Below are 18,075 nucleotides of genomic sequence, written 5' to 3' on the forward strand. Positions count from 1 at the left end.
ACTGTCAGTCAGGGTGCCAGAAGGAGCTGTGTTTCCATGCTAACCACTTCCAAGGCAGCTTGAACTCCTTCATATGCTGCCATTATCTCCTTCTCAGTTGGAGTATAGCTGGCCTCGGATCCTTTGTATCCCAGACTCCAAAGCTCTAGAGATTGGCCTCAAGTTTATCCATGTGCTTTCTTTCAGAGGCTCCAGGTAGGGCTGTTTTCCCTGGCTGCAGTGTACAGTATATCTTTTAAATTTTGTCCTCTCTGGACTGGACCAAGGGCTACTTCCTGAACCATCTTCTGTTTAATTTGTTGAAAGCCTTCTTCCTTTTCAGGGTCCCATTTGAAAATGTATTTCTTCTGAGTCACTTGTATAGAGAGAGCTTACAATCATATTGTAGTTTGGAATACTCATTCTCCAAGAACCCACAATGCCTAAGAAATCTTATGTTACTTCTTTGTTACTTGTCAGAGACATGACTGTAATTTTGTTGATTACATCCACTAGGATGTGCCAACGAACATCTTGACATTTTATTCTGAAAAATTGTACCTCCTGTGCAGGCTCCCTGACTTTACTTGGTTTTGTGGCAGCATTCAGAGGATTTTAACTATTTACTTTCCTTTCTCAAAAACTTATTTGCCTGAGTTGCCCCAAACACTGATGTCATCGATATATTTTAGATGTTCTGGGACCTCACCCTTTTCCAGTGTAGGCTGGATTAGTCCATGGCAAATGGTGGGGCTGTGCTTCCACTCCTGGGGCAGTCGATTCCAGGTGTACTGGATGCCCTTCCAGGTGAAAGCAAACTGGGGCCTGCACTCGGCTGCCAATGGAATTGAAAAGAATGCATTAGCAATGTTGATGTTAGCGTACCATCTGGCTACCTTGGACTCCAGTTCATATTGGAGTTCTAGCATGTCCGGCACAGCCACGCTCAGTGGCGGCATGACTTCATTCAGGCCATGATAGTCTACTGTCAGTCTCTACTCTCCACTAGACTTTCATACTGGCCACATGTTGCGCTGCCAGGGCCATGTCTCATGAAGCCCAGTCCCTGGGAGATACTGAATCTGGAGAATGGAATGAGGATAGGGTTAGAGACATATTTGGTAAGCTGGACACCTGCAAATCCATGGTTCCTGATGTAATGCACCCAAGAGTGCTGAGGGAGCAGAGATGAGGTGTCTGAAGAATAGAGGAAGGACAGTGTCACTCCAGTCTTCAAAAAGGAGGAACTGGGAAACTACAGACCGGTCAGCCTCACCTCCATCCCTGGAAAGGTGATGGAACAATTCATCCTGAATGTCGTCACTAAACATATGAAGGAAAAGATGGTTGTCCAGGGGACTCAACATGGATTCACCAAGGGAAAAACCTGCTTGCCCAACCTGAAAGCCTTCCATGTTGGCATGACTGGTTGGCTAGATGAGGGAAGAACAGCGGATGTCATCTACCTTGACTTCAGCAAGGCTTTGGACACTGTCTCCCATAACATCCTCATCAGAAAGCTCAAGTAGCATGGCTTGGATGAGTGGATGGTGAGGTGAATAGAGAGCTGGCTGAATGACAGAGCCCAAAGGGTGGTGATCAATGGCACCGAATTGAGTTGAAGGCCTTTGGCCAGTGGGGTTCCACAGGGATCGGTTCTGGGGCCAATCTTGTTCTACATCTTCATCAACTACCTGGATGAGGGGACAGAGTGTACCCTCAGCAAGTTTGCTGATGACACCAGATTGGCTGTTTCAGCAGAAGGCTGTGCGGGATCTCGACCAGCTTGAGAGTTGGGCAGAGAGGAACCTCATGAGTTTCAACAAGGTCCAAGAAGACCAATGGCATCCTGGGATGCATCAAGAAGAGTGTGGCCAGCAGGTCGAGGGAGGTTCTCCTCCCCCTCTACTCTGCCCTGGTGATGCCTCATCTGGAGTACTGTGTCCAGTTCTGGGCTCCTCAGCTCAAGAGGGACAGGGAACTTCTAGAGAGAGTCCAGCACAGGACCACCAAGATGGTGAGGGGACTGGAGCATCTTTCTTATGAGGAAAGGCTGCAGGATCTGTGACTGTTCAGCCTGGAGAAGAGAAGAAAAGAATAAGGATGAACTCATTAGCACTTGTAAGTATTTAAAAGATGTTTATCAAGAAGATGTGCATTTCTTTTTTATGTTGTCTCCAGTGACAGGACAAGGGATAATGGACATAAGCTGGAACTCAAAAAGTTCCATTTGAACACAAGGAAAAACTTCTTTACTGCAAGAGTGATGGTGCCCTGGTACAGGATGCCCAGGGAGCATGTTGAGTCTCCCTCTCTGGAGATTTTCAAAACCCACCTGGATGCATTCCTGTGTGACCTGATCTCGGTGGACCTCCTTTAGCAGGAAGGTTAGACTAGATGATCTTTAGAGTTCCCTTCCAATGTAGGCACAGACATAGCTTGGACCAGCCAGCTTGAATAAAGATGGTAGGGATAAGTTAATGCAGCTGGCATGCTACTTCAGAAACAGGTGCTGCAAGTTAATCAATTGGGCACTGGGTGATCTCATGGGCAGAAGCAGCATATAAGGAGGTAGCTAGCAAAGGAAGGCTGGCTTTGAGTCAACTCTGGTGGTTGTACTGTGTTGCCCTTGTACATCTCTGCACGTGCATTACTTAGACCCTCTACGTCTTTGAGTGAATATTGCTTGCTCAACAACAACATTCCAATCCCCACCATTCTGTCATTCTATTTAGGATTCTCAAATTTGACAAATCAGCTCATGGATGGGAATGAGAGTCAAATTTGGTGCAATATTTCCACTGGTGCATGATTGTGTTTGTGATTAGCATCTGCTGCTCTTCACCTCTCAGCAACTCCACAACTCTGAGACACTGGACAGGCTGGCTCAGTTCCCTTTATCTCCAAGGCAGCTATACTAAAGGCCCACTGGTACTGTTTTGGGTCCTTGAAATACCCTCTCATACACAGAGCTACCGGGCCAGTCACAATGGAATGCTTTTATCACTCATTCCCTGTAAGACTCTGATTTCCAACACGTTGAGCTATTTAGATCCCCATCACTCCAGAAATAAAAATGAGTCTGCTCCTTTCTAGCTTGATGGCGTCAGTGTACACTGTGCAACAGTGTTCACTAGAGCCTTGAACTCCCGTGGATGTGATGTACCAAGGCATCAAATCCATACATTCCAAGGACTTTGATTGTGCTTGTCCTCCCCCTGTCTGGAGGCAGGGCCCTTCTATTACTGATCATAGCATTTATCACTCACTTTTAGTGAAAATGAACTAGAAGTTCCTTCAGGAAGATCAGAAGTGAGTTCAGCCATTCTGCTGCCTCTGGGGAGCTGCTCACTGGAAATTTGGGCAGCATTTTTCCAGGAAGAATCTCGTTTTGTTACTGTTTTTCCTTGTAATTCATGTACTCGTGCTTCTAGGTTTGAGGTAGGTATTCCCTCCCCCTTCCTCATTATCTCTCCATGGTCATGCAGGTAGAACCACAGGGTATCCTGGTGTGAATACTTTCTATATTCTTTCTTGATCAGAGAAACACCTACTTTTCCTAATACTATGTTCAGTTCTGGGTCCCTCACTACAAGAAAAACATTGAAGTGCTGGAGCATTGTAGTAGGCGTCCGGAAGATCTCAGGTTGTAACGTGAGAGGTGGAAGGTACAGAACAGGTGGGCACAGGGTGGAGGGAGAGGAGGTGCTGGTGTTAGCAGATAAAAGCACATGGTGTAAACAAGGGGTTGGAATAAAATATCATCCATACTGAGTGTGTAGTGATCCTTGTCCCCTCAGCGGGGTGGGCTGAGAGATCCGTGCGGACAGCCTAGTGGTGTTGCTGGTAGCGGCAACATATGGTGACCCCGACATGATTGACAGAACGCAGGACGTGTGCGGCCATGGCATAGATGGAACAAGTGATTAAGGTGCTATCATGGTTTGACATGATAGCCTTTTCTGGTAAGGGGGAAGGGACTGTAAAGATGGCTCCTGTAAGAAGTTGCTCGCAACTCTTCCCAGCTCTGAGCCAGATCCCCTTCTGGGACTGAGCCAATTAGATGCCTCCACAATCACTTTTTAAGAAGAAGACAGAAGAGGAGGGTTTTTTTCTCCATCTTCTTCCTTCTTCTGCCTTTTTCTTCTTATTCTGGCTGCTGGTGGTGCAAGGAGTAGGAAAGTGAGAGAAACAACCATGTGGACTCCAAGGTCAGTGATGAAAGAGAGGAGGAGATGTGCTGGAGCAGAGACTCCCCTGCATTCTATGGAGAGAATGGGTGAAGCTGAGATTTATTTTCATTTCTTTAAAGACCCCGCAGGAGCGGTAGAGACTCGTTTTGATAATGACTCCGTATCAGGGGCAGAGACTCATTTTGCTAAAGCTGGCCCCAGTCCAGGGGCAGTGATTCACTTCATTAAAGGCCCTGAGCCAGTGACAGTAACTATGGCCAGAGGAGACCGTGTTCCGTGGAAGGGATCCAATATCCACAGCTGTATATGTGGGAAGGAACACACGACAAAGCAGCTCATTAAACTTATGCCCAGAAAAGACCTTTGTCCCGAGAGAGGGACCCTGTAACTGCAGAAACTGCAATCGTGGCAAAGAATCCACAACAGAGATATTCACCAAGGACTATGTCCCGTGTGAGGGACCCTGTATCAGCAGAAGCCGCAGCTGTTGGGAACAACCCACATCAGAGAAGTTTTTTAAGGACTGTGTCCCAGGGGAGGAACTCCGTGTTGGAGCAGGGGAAGAATGCCAGGAGTCGTCCTCATCTGAGAAGACAGAAGCGGCAGAGCCCATCTGTGAGAGACTGACCACATCCCCCATTCCCTGCCCCCCCGAGTCGCTGAGGAGGGAGAAGGTAGAGATATCCGGAGCAGTGAGCTGGGCCCAGGAAGAAAGGAGGGATGGGGGAGGGAGATCTTAAAGTGCTGGTTGTAATTTTCTCATCAACCTACTCTCTTTTTGCTTTTATTCCATTCTGTTTCTTATAGAATAAACTTTCCTACTTTCCTCTCTAAGTCGAGTATTGGAATCTGTTTTGCCCGGAACCGTAATTGGTAGCGAGCCCTCCCTGCCCTTGTCTTAATCCACAACAACCTTGCTTATCTTTTTACTCCCATTTTGCTGGGGCCTCTGCCATCCTAAAGAGGGTGGGAGTGAATGGGGGCACCGAGCGAGAAACTGTCTTGTTGCTGCTGTGCTAGCTGGGCCAAACCACGACAGGTACTTAAGGTGGTGGTGCCTAAGGTGGGTGAGCGGATTAATTGCACGTCCACAGTTGTGTGCATCCAGTGGTTGCACAGGCAAGGTGTGGTACAGACACCCACAGTTATTAAATGTGCAGAAATGGAAGACAGTGGAGGAGGAGATGTTGCAGGCCGCCTTGGTGGGGACCAAGTGGATGGGTCAGTATTTTAGAGCTTGGGGAGATGTTAAGAGGACTCTGACTAAGGCAGCAGAGGAGAGACAGTTTTGGCTATCAGCGTGGGAAGCTCTCCGGGGGGAGGGGCGGAAAGTGCAGACGGAGGAGAGAGTTTGTAGTGATCAGGAGACTCAAATGTTGAACGTAGAGTTAGAGTGTCTGGGAGCGCAGATGGGTCTGTTGCTATGTGGGGACACGGAATGTGATGGGCTTGATAGTGAGGAGGAGGATGAGGAGTGTGGCCCCGGAGCAGAGCCCCCACGGGAGAGCTGCTTCCCAGTCAAGTTCAGCTACCCCTGGGACGAGTTGCAGAAGATGCGGGCGGGGAATGCCGAGCGGGCAGAGTTGGATGGGAGTATGGTACAAGAGGATCAGGGGAGAGTGGGGAAGCGCAACCGCAATTGGCTCAACTAGCACGTGTGCTGGGCAGACATGTCACGTATCAGCCCGTTCCACAGGACACTGGAGTCATCGAGTATAGGGAGAGGGAGATGTAGTAGGTGTCCGGAAGATCTTGGGTTGTAACGCGAGACGTGGAGGGTACAGAAGAGGCGGGCATGGGGTGGAGGGAGAGGAGGTGCTGGTGTTAGCAGATAAAAGCACATGGTGTAAACAAGGGGTTGGAATAAAGTATCATCCATACCGAGTGTGTGGTGATCCTTGTCCCCTAAGCGGGGTGGGCTGAGAGATCCGTGCGGGCTGCCTGGTGGTGTTGCCAGTAGCGGCAACAGAGTGTGTCCAGAGATGGGCAGCAAAGCTGGTGAAGGATCTGGAGAGCAAGTCTTATGAGGAGTGGCTGAGGGAGCTGGGGCTGTTTAATGTAGAGAAGAGGAGGATGAGAGGAGACCTTATCGCTCTCTACAACTACCTGAAGGGAAGTTGGAGGGAGATGGGGTTTGATCTCTCTAGTAATGAATGATAGGACACAAGGAAATGGGCTCAAGTTGTGCCAGGGGAGGTTTAGATTGGACATTAGAAAGAACTTTTTCACTGAGAGGGTTACTAAGCATTGGAATGGGCTGCCCAGGGAGATGTTGGAGTCACCATCCCTAGAGGTCTTTAAAAGACACATAGATGAGGTGCTGAGGGATATGATTGTTTACTGATGGGCCTAGCAGTGTCAGATTAGTGGTTGGACTTGATGATCTTAAAGGTCTTTTCCAACCATAATAATGATTCTGCGATTCTGTCATCCCGCAGCTCACTCAGGGATAGGGATCCGGTGTTTGCAGTGTCATTCAAGACTTCTATATCTTCTTCCTCTTCTCAAGATGACCCAGCTTTATCCAGTTCTTCCTCGTTCCTCTTTCTAATAGGGATTTTTTTCTAGTACTAAACAAGCTGACATTCGTATCTAATATTTATTCTTCTATATAGAGGCGACAGATACTGAGGCAGATTGGTTCCGTGATTTAGCTGCGGTGCCTGTCACTGGAGTTTGAGCAGCCACAGTGCCTGTTGTTGAGGTTTGAGTAACCCGAGTGCATGTTGTTGGGTTTAGGGTAGCTGCGGTGCCTCTCAGTCCATTTTTCTCCCCTTTGTCCTGCAGGTGCTGCCTAATGTTGAACAGTGTTTGGTCAATACTGGCCAGGGCGCAGCACAGTGCAGAAGCAGCAAAATTGTTTATTTTATGTTAGCGTGTCATAGTTTGCTATTTTCATTGGAATTATGGACATGTACACATAGCATGCACCTGACATTCCCTGTTTCTCTAGAAAATCATAGAATTCCTGGAGCAAGAGAGGTGGTGGGACAGCTCACATGACTGGAGCACAGTCCCACCTATATCCTCATGGGGGACTTCAATCTCCCTGATATTTGTTGGCAAAGCCACATAGCCAAGCACACACAGTCCAGGAGGTTCCTATAGATTGTTGATGATAACTTCCTGTCGCAGGTGACTGAGGAATCAACGAGGAGAGGTGTGCTGCTGTACTTGGTGCTGACAAATAAGGAGGGTCTGAATGGGGATGTGAAAGTTGGAGGCAATCTCGGCTGCAGTGACCATGACATGGTAGAGTTCAAGATTCTGAGTGGAAGAGGCAGGACACAAAGCAGGACCGTGACCCTGGATTTCAGGTGAGCCGACTTAGACCTCTTCAAAGATCTACTTGGATGGATCTCATGGGATATGATTCTAGAAGACAGAAGTGTCCATGAGAGCTGGTCAATCTTCAAGCACTTCTTCCTCCAAGCCCAGAATCAGTGTGTGCCAACATGTAACAAAGCAGGAAAAGGAGGTAGGAGGCCTCCATGGATGAGCAAGGATCTGCTGGGATAACTCAGGCAGAAAGTAGACATATATGAGAGGTGAAAACAGCGCCTGAGTTCTTGGGAAGACTATAGGAACTTTGCCAGAGCATGCAGGGGTGCAACTAGGAAGGCTAAAGCCCTTCTGGAATTAAATTTAGCTAAGAAAGTGAAGGAAAGTAATGAGGCATTTTTCAAGTACATAGGCAGCAAAAGGAAGATTAGGGAGAATGTGAGCCCACTACTAAGAACAGAAGGTGCCCTGGTGACAGAGGATGCAGAGAAGACCAAGCTACTGAATGCCTTTTGTGCTTCAGTCTTTATGGCCAAGGCCGACCCTTGGGAAGTCTAATCCAGCAAGGATAGTTGGATGGCCTGGACAGCAGAGGACTTGTCCTGGGTGGATGAGGAAGAGGTTAAAGACTTGTTGGTCAAGCTTAACACTCATAAGTCAATGGATCCTGATGGGATGCATCCAAGAGTGCTGAGGGAGCTGGCTGATGTGGTTGCTAAGCCTCTCTCCATCATTTTTGAATCATGGAGGACAGGCGAAGTGCCTGAGGACTGGAGAAAGGCCAATGTCACTCCAGTCTTCAAAAAGGGCAACAAGGACGATCTGGGAAACTACAGGCTGGTCAGCCTCACCTCCATCCCTGGAAAAGTGATGGAACAACTCATCCTGAATGTTATCACTAAACATATGAAGGAAAAGGTGGTTATCGGGAGGAGTCAACATTGATTCACCAAGGGGAAATCCTGTTTGACCAACCTCATAGCCTTCTTTGAGGGCATAACCGATTGGCTAGATGAGGGGAGAGCAGCGGATGTCATCCACCTTGACTTCAGCAAGGCTTTTGACACTGTCTCCCACAACATCCTCATCAGAAAGCTCAGGTGGTGTGGCTTGGATGAGTGGACAGTGAGGTGGATCGAGAGCTGGCTGAATGACAGAGTCCCAGAGGGTGGTGATCAATGGCACAGAATCGAGTTGGAGGCCTGTGGCCAGTGGAGTTCCACAGGGATCAGTTCTGGGGCCGGTCTTGTTCAAGATCTTCATCAGTGATCTGGATAAGGGGACAGAGTGTACCCTCATCGAGATTACTGGGTGAGTTCCTACTATTTTCACAGTAGTGTTAACTATCAAAGAAAATTCATGTCACATAAAAATTAGGACAAACTCTTCTTTAGCTCTTTGTAAGTCTAGATAGTAATAGTCTTTGAAACTCCCCACAAGATCATAGAATCATAGAATGGTAGGGGTTGGAAGGGACCTTTAGAGATCATTTAGTCCAACCCTCCTGCAGAAGCAGGTTCACCTAGATCAGGTCACATACATGAGAATTTATTATAAGCATGAGAATGAGAAGGAAGCTTTGGTTTCTAAGATCATAGAGATTTTTTTGTTCCTTTACTAATTTTAAGTCATGGCATAGAAAACCCTTTATATCTAACAGTACTACTGCATCTCATAATTTTTTAATGTGAAACTGTCCTTGTCTTACTGAAAACTAACAAATTCTTTTTTACTTTCCATAGGTTTATAATGAGATTGCTATATTTTTACAAGCCTAGCAATATACTGTATGCCAGCCTGGATCTGGACTATGCTAAGGCTAAGCAGCTCACTGTGGTGGGTTGTCAGTTTACTGAATTTCTTCTTGAATCAGAAGAGGTAAGAAATTTTCAGTTACAAGACTGGAGATAAAATGAATAGTGCTGCTGTATGCCACTTAGAGGAAGAACCTTAATTTTAGTAAAGACTGGTGTAGACTTTGGGTGTTAAACCTAAAATGATCATTGTAATCAAGAAATATAACTTATTTTTTTTTTTTTTTACTGTATGTGTCTGTTGTTTCTCTGCCTCCTTTCTTCTTGTATGCTAAAGACTTTTATGCCTCAGGCCAGTGGAAAATGTCATTGAACAATCCTTTTTTTTCAGAAAGAATAGAATTGATCCTAAGATATCTCCAAGCTTAACACTTTTTTTATTTTCCCTGAACCTTTTATTTAAGTCTGATTTGTGTTTGCCAAACAGCATTTCTATTTTTTATCTATATTGTGTTTGTACATTTTAAGACATTTTAAATGATATGTTTCAATAGAGAGACCCAATTCTCTTACTATTATATGCTATTATTCTTTGGTTTGTTAAGATGGCCTGGAGGAATTGGTTAAAGATATTGTAAATTGGCTCAATTCTTCATCGGGACTGAAACCTGAATGTAGTCTTCAAAATAATGGGTTACTAAATTCCCTTAGACAGCACTACTTTCTGGTCTTTGGTACTCTCTCATCACCCTCATGGAGTGAAAATGCTTGAGAAATGTAATATGTTTCAGTGGTGAGTGTTTTTATTCTATTTAAGTTGTGCTTACATGCATGAAACTTGTAAATTATTACATTTAAATGTAAATTATTATTAAAAATATTTTTAAGATAATATATATGCATAAATGTTTTTATTTTTATATTTAGAGAAATTAAGCTCCTACTTATATAGCTTTTGAGTTTGCTGTGGACTTCACACCTTGTATTGTATTTGTGCTCTAGATATTGTCATTCAAATAGACGTTTCTCTCATGTATGAAGGGAGTTAAATTCTTTAAATGTGTAAACAAAATATAACATTATATTCTAGGTCAGTGGACACCCTAAATCAATGGTGAAGGCATTGTTTTCAGAAACAGAAGTGTGTATTTCTAGCAGTAATGAAGCAGGTTAACCAATAATAGATACTGTTTTGATAATGACTGAGATAACTGGTGGAACTGAGTAGAAGCTACAGCTCCTGAAACAAGGGAGTGGTTCAGAAATAAGCATTGGGATTTATACTTCTGAATCAAAGAAGGTGAGTGAAAATAAGATACAGACTTCGGAAGAGAAGCTCTTGAACCTTTAAGAAAACAGAACTCTATCAGGTGTAACATAGTAGACAAGCAAGCATTAACATCAGGGAAATGACAATGATTAAGTTGAAATCTAACTAGGAAAAAACTTTTAATACTTCAGGAAGAGCTATTCCTCTGTCACCTGGACAAGGCAGAGTAAGCTTTAGAGTGGATACAAGAGGGAATAAAGTAGACACTAGCTTTAAATATCTCATATTTACAGAGAGAAGAGAAAAAGAAATCAAGGATATTTCTTTTACACTACCAAAGGTGTGATGATTCTTATAGGTAAAGAGAGGAGTCTGAAAGTAATAATTTTTTTAAAGTAGTTTTTCAAAGTGATGACATTGGTATTCTTTCTGCAAAAGGTGTTTTATGCCTAGTCTGAGCAAGGAAATAAAAATTAATATATCTTAAGGACACATGCTTGTGTCTTTATTAGACTTCTAAGCTCTTGTTAGATGACTTCCAGTTAAAAGCAGTTTAGACAGTGGAACTTCATTTAGCTATTTCTATTGAGATTTTGTGTCAATGGATACTGCCCCCTTCCACTATCTCCCAGCCATTTTTTCCTCATAAAAAGAGGCCATACAAGGGGAAGAGCATTCCAGGATTTCAGTTTCTTCCAAATGCAGCTAGTTAACAATTACAAAAATGTCAGTCTCCTCAATGAGGTATACAGTTCCACAGATAATTTTAGAAATTTTATTATGAATTAATGTTGCTCTCAGCACCTTAGAAATTAAGAAAGTTTGTAGAATACTGTACTGGTTTTGACTGGTATAGTTAAATTTCTTCACAGTAGCTAGTATGGGGCTATGTTTTGGATTTGTGCTGGAAACAGTGTTGATAACACAGGGATGTTTTAATTGCTGCTGAGCAGTGCTTGCAGTGTCAAGGCCTTTTTTGCTCCTCATCCCACCAGCGATTAGGCTGGGAGTGCTCAAGAAGTTGTGAGGGGCCACAGTTGGGACAGCTGACCCCAACTGACCAAAGGGATATCCCATACCATATGATGTCATGCTCAGCAATAAAACTGGGAGGGGAGGTTGGTGGGAAGGCTGCTGCTTGGGGACTGTCTGGGCATCAGGTGGTTGGTGGTGAGCAATTGTTTACTTTTGCATCACTTGCTTTTCTTGGATTTTATTTTCCTCTCTTTTTGTTTTCCTTTTTTTAAAAAAACCTTTTTAATTAATAAACTTTTAATCTTTAATAGGCCTCACTGGTATTACCATGAGTATTTAATGCCAAATCTTGACAAATGTCAAGGTAGGAATCCTTGGAGAAAGCTAAGAGATCTCATACAGGCTCAGAAAGTTACGAACTCAAAATTTAGAGCGCCATTCTAAATAATTAGTTTTCAAGATAGAGTTCTTTCTTGCTGGAAACACTGATACTTTATCAAGTCCATAATATTTTAAGGTCTTAGCCTATGTTAGTAGCCTATGGCTATTGAATTTTAATATTTCTATTTTCCAGTCTCACACTGATGCATGGATCTAGCAATGTTGTGTAGGCAGACAGTAGAGATTAAACAACTATCTATTTTTGGAAGTATCTTGAAATGCAAAAGAATATAAATGACTAGGATTTGTCTTCTCAACTGCCTAGCACAGACTTATGAGAAAGGTTACAGTTTTACTTATAAAATACATGTACTGATATGGGTCAGTAGTCCTTAATATCAGTGTTGGCTGTGCAGTCAGGTATAGCAGGTCTCAAACATAGTGATTTCTAGGAAAGTTCACAGTTGAGATGTGTTGTGACTTAAATTCTACTATTTAGAGTTAAGTGTTGCACTGGATGACACAGTACTCTGACTTTTGTACCCTGCAGTACCATGAGAATCCCTTCAATATTTTCTTTAAAAAAAAAAAGTATTTATGATGACACATTTAAGAAATATTGAAAAATCTTGTTTGTTCATCACAACTGTAAATTCATATTTTGCTATCAGGATACTAGAAAAGAAGGAAAAATTGCTGTTTGAACCTCTTAAATAGAGCCTGACTTCCTTTGTGATATGTATTTAACCCTGAGGGATGGATAAAACCACTTTAGAGTGTTTTGTTTCCTGAATTAGTTGATCTGCTTGGAATTCATAAGGAAATATTTTGAAGAAAATATTTAAGAAATATTCTTAAGAAAAGCACAAATAGAATGGACTTTCATAGCCAGCAGAAATTGATCTACATTTGTGTCAACCACTGATGTTTTCATACTTGGATAAAATTTATTTACTCCTTAAGAAAATCTTCTCCTGTTTTACATGTGCCCAGCTGCATACATTCTTATGGTGGAAACTGAACTGATGAGATTTTGAGGAGAAAAAGTTATTGACTGCTACTTGACAAAAAGGCAAAAATATGACCTTTCAAAGAACCTTTTGGCAATGCTACAGAATATTGCCAGTATCATCTCTTGGACAAAATGCTTATGTTAGTGTTTCTGGTGTTTGTGCTCCAAATAGAAGATCAAAGAGTAAAAAGTTAATTCGAAGGATAAAATCTTTTAATTATTCTGATATTAACTGTATCTTCAGTGATACAAGTGGTATTTTTTAGCTACTGTAATTGGTAAAACTACAGGTCTCTTTCAGAAACTAAAATATTTATGCGAGGTGGAAATAGTAGTCAATTCAGAGAGGATAAGGTACCAAAAAGAATGTGGAAATATTGCTTTGGTCATTTATGCTGAAGCAAATTAGTACTGTCTCAGCTGCTTTTCTGACACTTCATAGTAGAAACAGCAGAGTAGACAATGTGTCCTCAAGTGCTGTAATTGTAACCTTTTATCTTCACAGGTCGCTAAGAGGTAGATTTATCCTCTATCTACTGGCATCTATGTTGAGATATATGTAATGATCTGAGCATAGTGACCTCTGACTTGGATCATCACTTCTATGGGTCACAAAGACATTTAGAATTAAATGTAAGATTCTTCTGGCAGACATAGTCCAGGGCTTTATGTTTATCATGTAGCTCGTGCTTCAGGAAAAGAGGGGAATGCCTCTTTCCTCAAATATCCTCTATACCAATTTTCTTTTTCATTCCCATCAAAAATAAAATCATTCCAGGATTGTCATAGTTTTGTCCAGCCAGCAATGAAGCACCATGACAGTCTCTCGCTCAGTGCCCCCCATTCACTCCCACCCTCGTTAGGATGGCAGAGGCCCCATCAAAATGGGAAGAAAAAAGATAACCAAGGATGTTGTGGATAGAGACAAAGGAAGGGAGGGCTTGCTGACAATTATAGTTCTGGGCAAAATAGACTCCACTACTCAACTTAGAGAGGAAAGTAGGAAAGTTTATTCTACTACCTACAAGAAACAGAACAGAACAAAAAGCAAAAAGGGAGTAGGATGATGAGAAAATTATAACCAGTACTTTAAGATCTCCCTCTCTCAAGCTTCCTTTCTTCCCGGGCTCAGCTCAGTGCTCCCGATATCTCTACCTCCACCCCCCTCAATGGAATGGAGGATGTGGTCAGTCTCTCTCAGATGGGCTCTGCAGCTTCTGTCTTCTCAGATGAGGAGAACTCCTCGCATTCTTCCCCTGCTCCAATACAGGGTCCCTAACATGGGACACAGTCCTTAATGAACATGTCTGGCGTGGATTCTTCCCAACAGTTGCAACTTCTGCCAGATACAGGGTCCCTCCCACAAGACATGGCTTCTTCTGGGCATAGTTTTAATGAACTGTGGGTTCTTCCCCACAGTTATAGCTTCTGTGAATATGGGGTCACTCACATGGGACATGGCCTCCTCTGGCCATAGGCACTGTCCCAGATGCAGGGTCTTTAATGAAATGCAAACAAATCACTGCTTCACCAGTCCTCTCTGCAGGATGCAGGAGAGACTCTGCTCCAGCACATGTTCTCCTCTCTTCCCTCACTGACCTTGGAGTCTGCATGGTTGCTTCTCTCTCTCTTCCCAGTCCTTGAACCACCACCAACCAGAAAAGAAGAAAGGGACAGAAGAAGGAACAAGAAGAACCCCCCTTTTCTAACTTCTTAAAAAGTGATCGTGGAGGCACCTAATTGGCTCAGCTCTAGAAGTGGGACTGGCTCATTGCTGGGGAGAGTTTCGAGCAACTTCTTTCAGGATCACAGAATCTTAAGGGTTGGAAGGGACCTCGAAAGATCATCTAGTCCAACTCCCCTGCCAGAGCAAGACCACCTAGGTCACACAGGAACTCGTCCAGGTGGATTTTGAATGTCCCCAAAGAAGGAGACTCAACAATCCAACTGGGCAGCCTGTTCCAGTGCTCCGTCACCCTCACAGTGAATACATTATTCTTTGTATTTCTTTGGAACCTGTTATATTCCAGCTTATACCCATTGCCTCTTGCCCTATCATTGGACATCACTGAGAAGAGCCTGACTCCATCCTCCTGACACCTGCCGCTTACATATTTGTAAACATTAATGAGCTCACTTCAGTCTCCTCTTCTCCAAACTAAAGAGTCTGTCATGATTTGACATGATACACTTTTCTAGTAAGGGGGAAGTGGCTGAAAAGATGACTCCTGTAAGTAGTTGCTTGAAACTCTCCCCAACTCTGAGCCAGACCCATTTCTGGGACTGAGCCAATTAGATGACTCCACGATCACTTTTTAAGAAGAAGCCGGAAGAGGAGGCTTCTTTCTCCCTCCTTCTTCCTGTTTCTTCCTTTTTCTGTCCCTTCTTTTTCTTCTGACTGGTGATGGTGCAAGGAGTAGCAACAGTGAGAGAAACAACCATATGGACTCCAAGGTCAGTGAGGAAAGAGAGGAGGAGGTGTGCTGGAGGAGAGACTCCCCTGCATTCTACGGAGAGGACTGGTGAAGCTGAGATTTATTTTCATTTCTTTAAAGATCCCGCATCAACAGTGGAGACTCATTTTGATAATGCTGACTCCGGACCAGGGGCAGTGATTCACTTCATTAAAGGTCATGAGCCAGGGACAGTGACTATGGCCAGAGGAGGCCATGTCCCATGGGAGACACCCAATGACTTCACTAGAGACCCCGAGCCAGGGGCAGTGATTTTCTTCTTTAAAACTATGAATTGAGGAGGTCGTGTCTAGAGGGAGGGACCCTTGATCACTATGGCTGGAGCAGGCTGTGTCCGGAGGTAGGGACCCAATATCCACAGCTGTATATGTGGGAAGGAACACACGACAAAGCAGCTCATTAAACTTAGGTCCAGAAGAGACCTTGTCCAGAGTGAGGGACTCTGTAACTGCAGAAATTACAACTGTGGTAAAGAATCCACAACAGAGGTATTTACCAAGGACTGTGTTCTGTGTGAGGGACCCTGTATCAGCAGAAGCTGCAGCTGCTGGGAACAACCCACACCAGAGAAGTTCATTAAGGACTGTGTCCCAGGGGAGGAACTCCGTGTTGGAGCAGGGGAAGAATGCCAGGAGTCGTCCTCATCTGAGAAGACAGAAGCGGCAGAGCCCATCTGTGAGAGACTGACCACATCCCCCATTCCCTGCCCCCCCGAGCCGCTGAGGAGGGAGAAGGTAGAGATATCCGGAGCAGTGAGCTGGGCCCAGGAAGAAAGGAGGGATGGGGGAGGGAGATCTTAAAGTGCTGGTTGTAATTTTCTCATCATCCTACTCCCTTTTTGCTTTTATTCCATTCTGTTTCTTGTAGAATAAACTTTCCTACTTTCCTCTCTAAGTGGAGTACTGGAGTCTGTTTTGCCCGGAACTGTAATTGGCAGCGAGCCCTCCCTGTCCTTGTCTTAATCCACAACAACCTTGCTTATCTTTTCACTCCAATTTCGCTGGGGCCTCTGCCATCCTAAAGAGGGTGGGAGTGAATGGGGGCACCGAGCGAGAGACTGTCATGGTGCTGCTGTGCTAGCTGGGCCAGCCCCAGCTCCCTCAGCCTTTTATCCTAAGGGAGATGCTCCAGTCCCAAAATCATCTTTGTGGACATGCGCTGAACTCTTTCCAGTAGCTCCCTGTCCTTCTTGAACTTTCTATATAAACATATAGAAAGTTCATTTGGTTACAGCTATCATAACCTTAAAGATGTAAGGCCTGAAGACCTTAAGATAGATTTGTGTACTTGATTTTGTTTTCTATAGTTATGTTTTTTCTAAGTAAAGGTAACACCTTTCCTAGTAAGCATACATGGTCAGGATGGTTCTATGCTTACTCCAGAATAAATTCTTGTGGATTAAGCCTGATTGTTTCTATTTTTCATGTAATTATTCTTATAAAAATTATGTTAATCAGTTTATGCTGTTTATTCATCAAGTTTTAAATACAGTACAGGAACTGACATGGTATTTTGCCAGAGAGAGCGCCGCGGGAAATGACAGACACCAAATACAGTTAGGTCATTGCTCAATTTTACTGGCAAGCAACAGGTCTTTTATAATCAATGGCAAAGCTAGCTTTTTTACACTATTTCTAATTGGTCTTTTCTCTAAAGGCCAGCTGTGCTTTTTGTGATAAGCTTGTGGTTTCACATACTGCTTCAGCATCTGCCTTGCTCAAGCTTGTTATCATGTAGGCACTTTTTCTTCCTCTTTTCTCACAGTCAAAGGCGGTTCAAGGACAATCCCCACATTAGTTCACAAAACATGTTCACTGTTACCAGGCTGTGGCCTCTTTCAGACAGAAACTCCTCCCCAGTATTTCATTCTGCTGTTACTAAGAAATTCATAGTACCAAACTAAATGTTGGGAAACTGTCATTTTATAGAAAATATCATTTTTATATTTAAAAGTTTTTCTGAGAAGTTTCAAAGATCAGATACTTTTTGAAAGCAATTTAAAATTTATTAAAATTAATTCTCCAGAGGTTCTCAGATGTGCTTGTTAAAATATTTCAAAACATTGCATACATGAAAGTATATGCAATTGCACTGTTCATTTAAAAGGTATTTCTTCTGCATATCCTGTATGATGCTATCACAGTGAATGATTAACTGATAAGGGCTTTCCAAGGAGACTTACAGTAACCAGTTAACTTGTGATCTCAGACTCAAATTTCCCATTTGATGAGACAGAAATAACTCTCCAGTAAACTGTAGTAATAAGCATTAAGATGTGCAACGTACTTACTTGCTATAAAATACGGTGATTGAAATGTATTTAAAGTAATAAATCTTTAACTACATTACCTATTTTTCATCCATTCAAAAAAGAAATTTTCTTACTTTTGCAGAGCTGCAGGTTATATGCAACAAAACATGAGTATTACTGAGAGCAAATGTAGAGTTCTTCAGCAACTGGGGGACTGAGTTACTGGTGAATCAGTTACATGATAACAATAAAACTATTTCTTCTGAGGCACTTGATATTCTAGATGAGGCATGTGAAGACAAGGTGAGCATCCTTTCAAGTTCTTGTTATGCTACACTATGAGCTGTTCACCACCCCTTCCCCTAGTAGCTGATAGCCTTCTATGAGACTATAACTGGCTGGCTAGATGAGGGGAGAGCAGTGGATGTCATCTACCTTGACTTCAGCAAGATTTTTGACACTGTCTCCCACAACATCCTCATCAGAAAGTTCAGGCAGTGTGGC

At 43.5% G+C, this 18,075-nt stretch overlaps 1 pseudogene; it reads left to right on the plus strand.

Annotated features, from left to right (window-relative positions):
- The first annotated feature begins 1,024 nt into the window (after positions 1-1,024).
- LOC133628650 (rapamycin-insensitive companion of mTOR-like) overlaps positions 1,025-18,075 on the plus strand; it is a 52,583-nt pseudogene continuing 35,532 nt past the window's right edge.

Source organism: Colius striatus, chromosome W, assembly GCF_028858725.1.
Source record: "Colius striatus isolate bColStr4 chromosome W, bColStr4.1.hap1, whole genome shotgun sequence".
Classification (NCBI taxonomy): domain Eukaryota; kingdom Metazoa; phylum Chordata; class Aves; order Coliiformes; family Coliidae; genus Colius; species Colius striatus.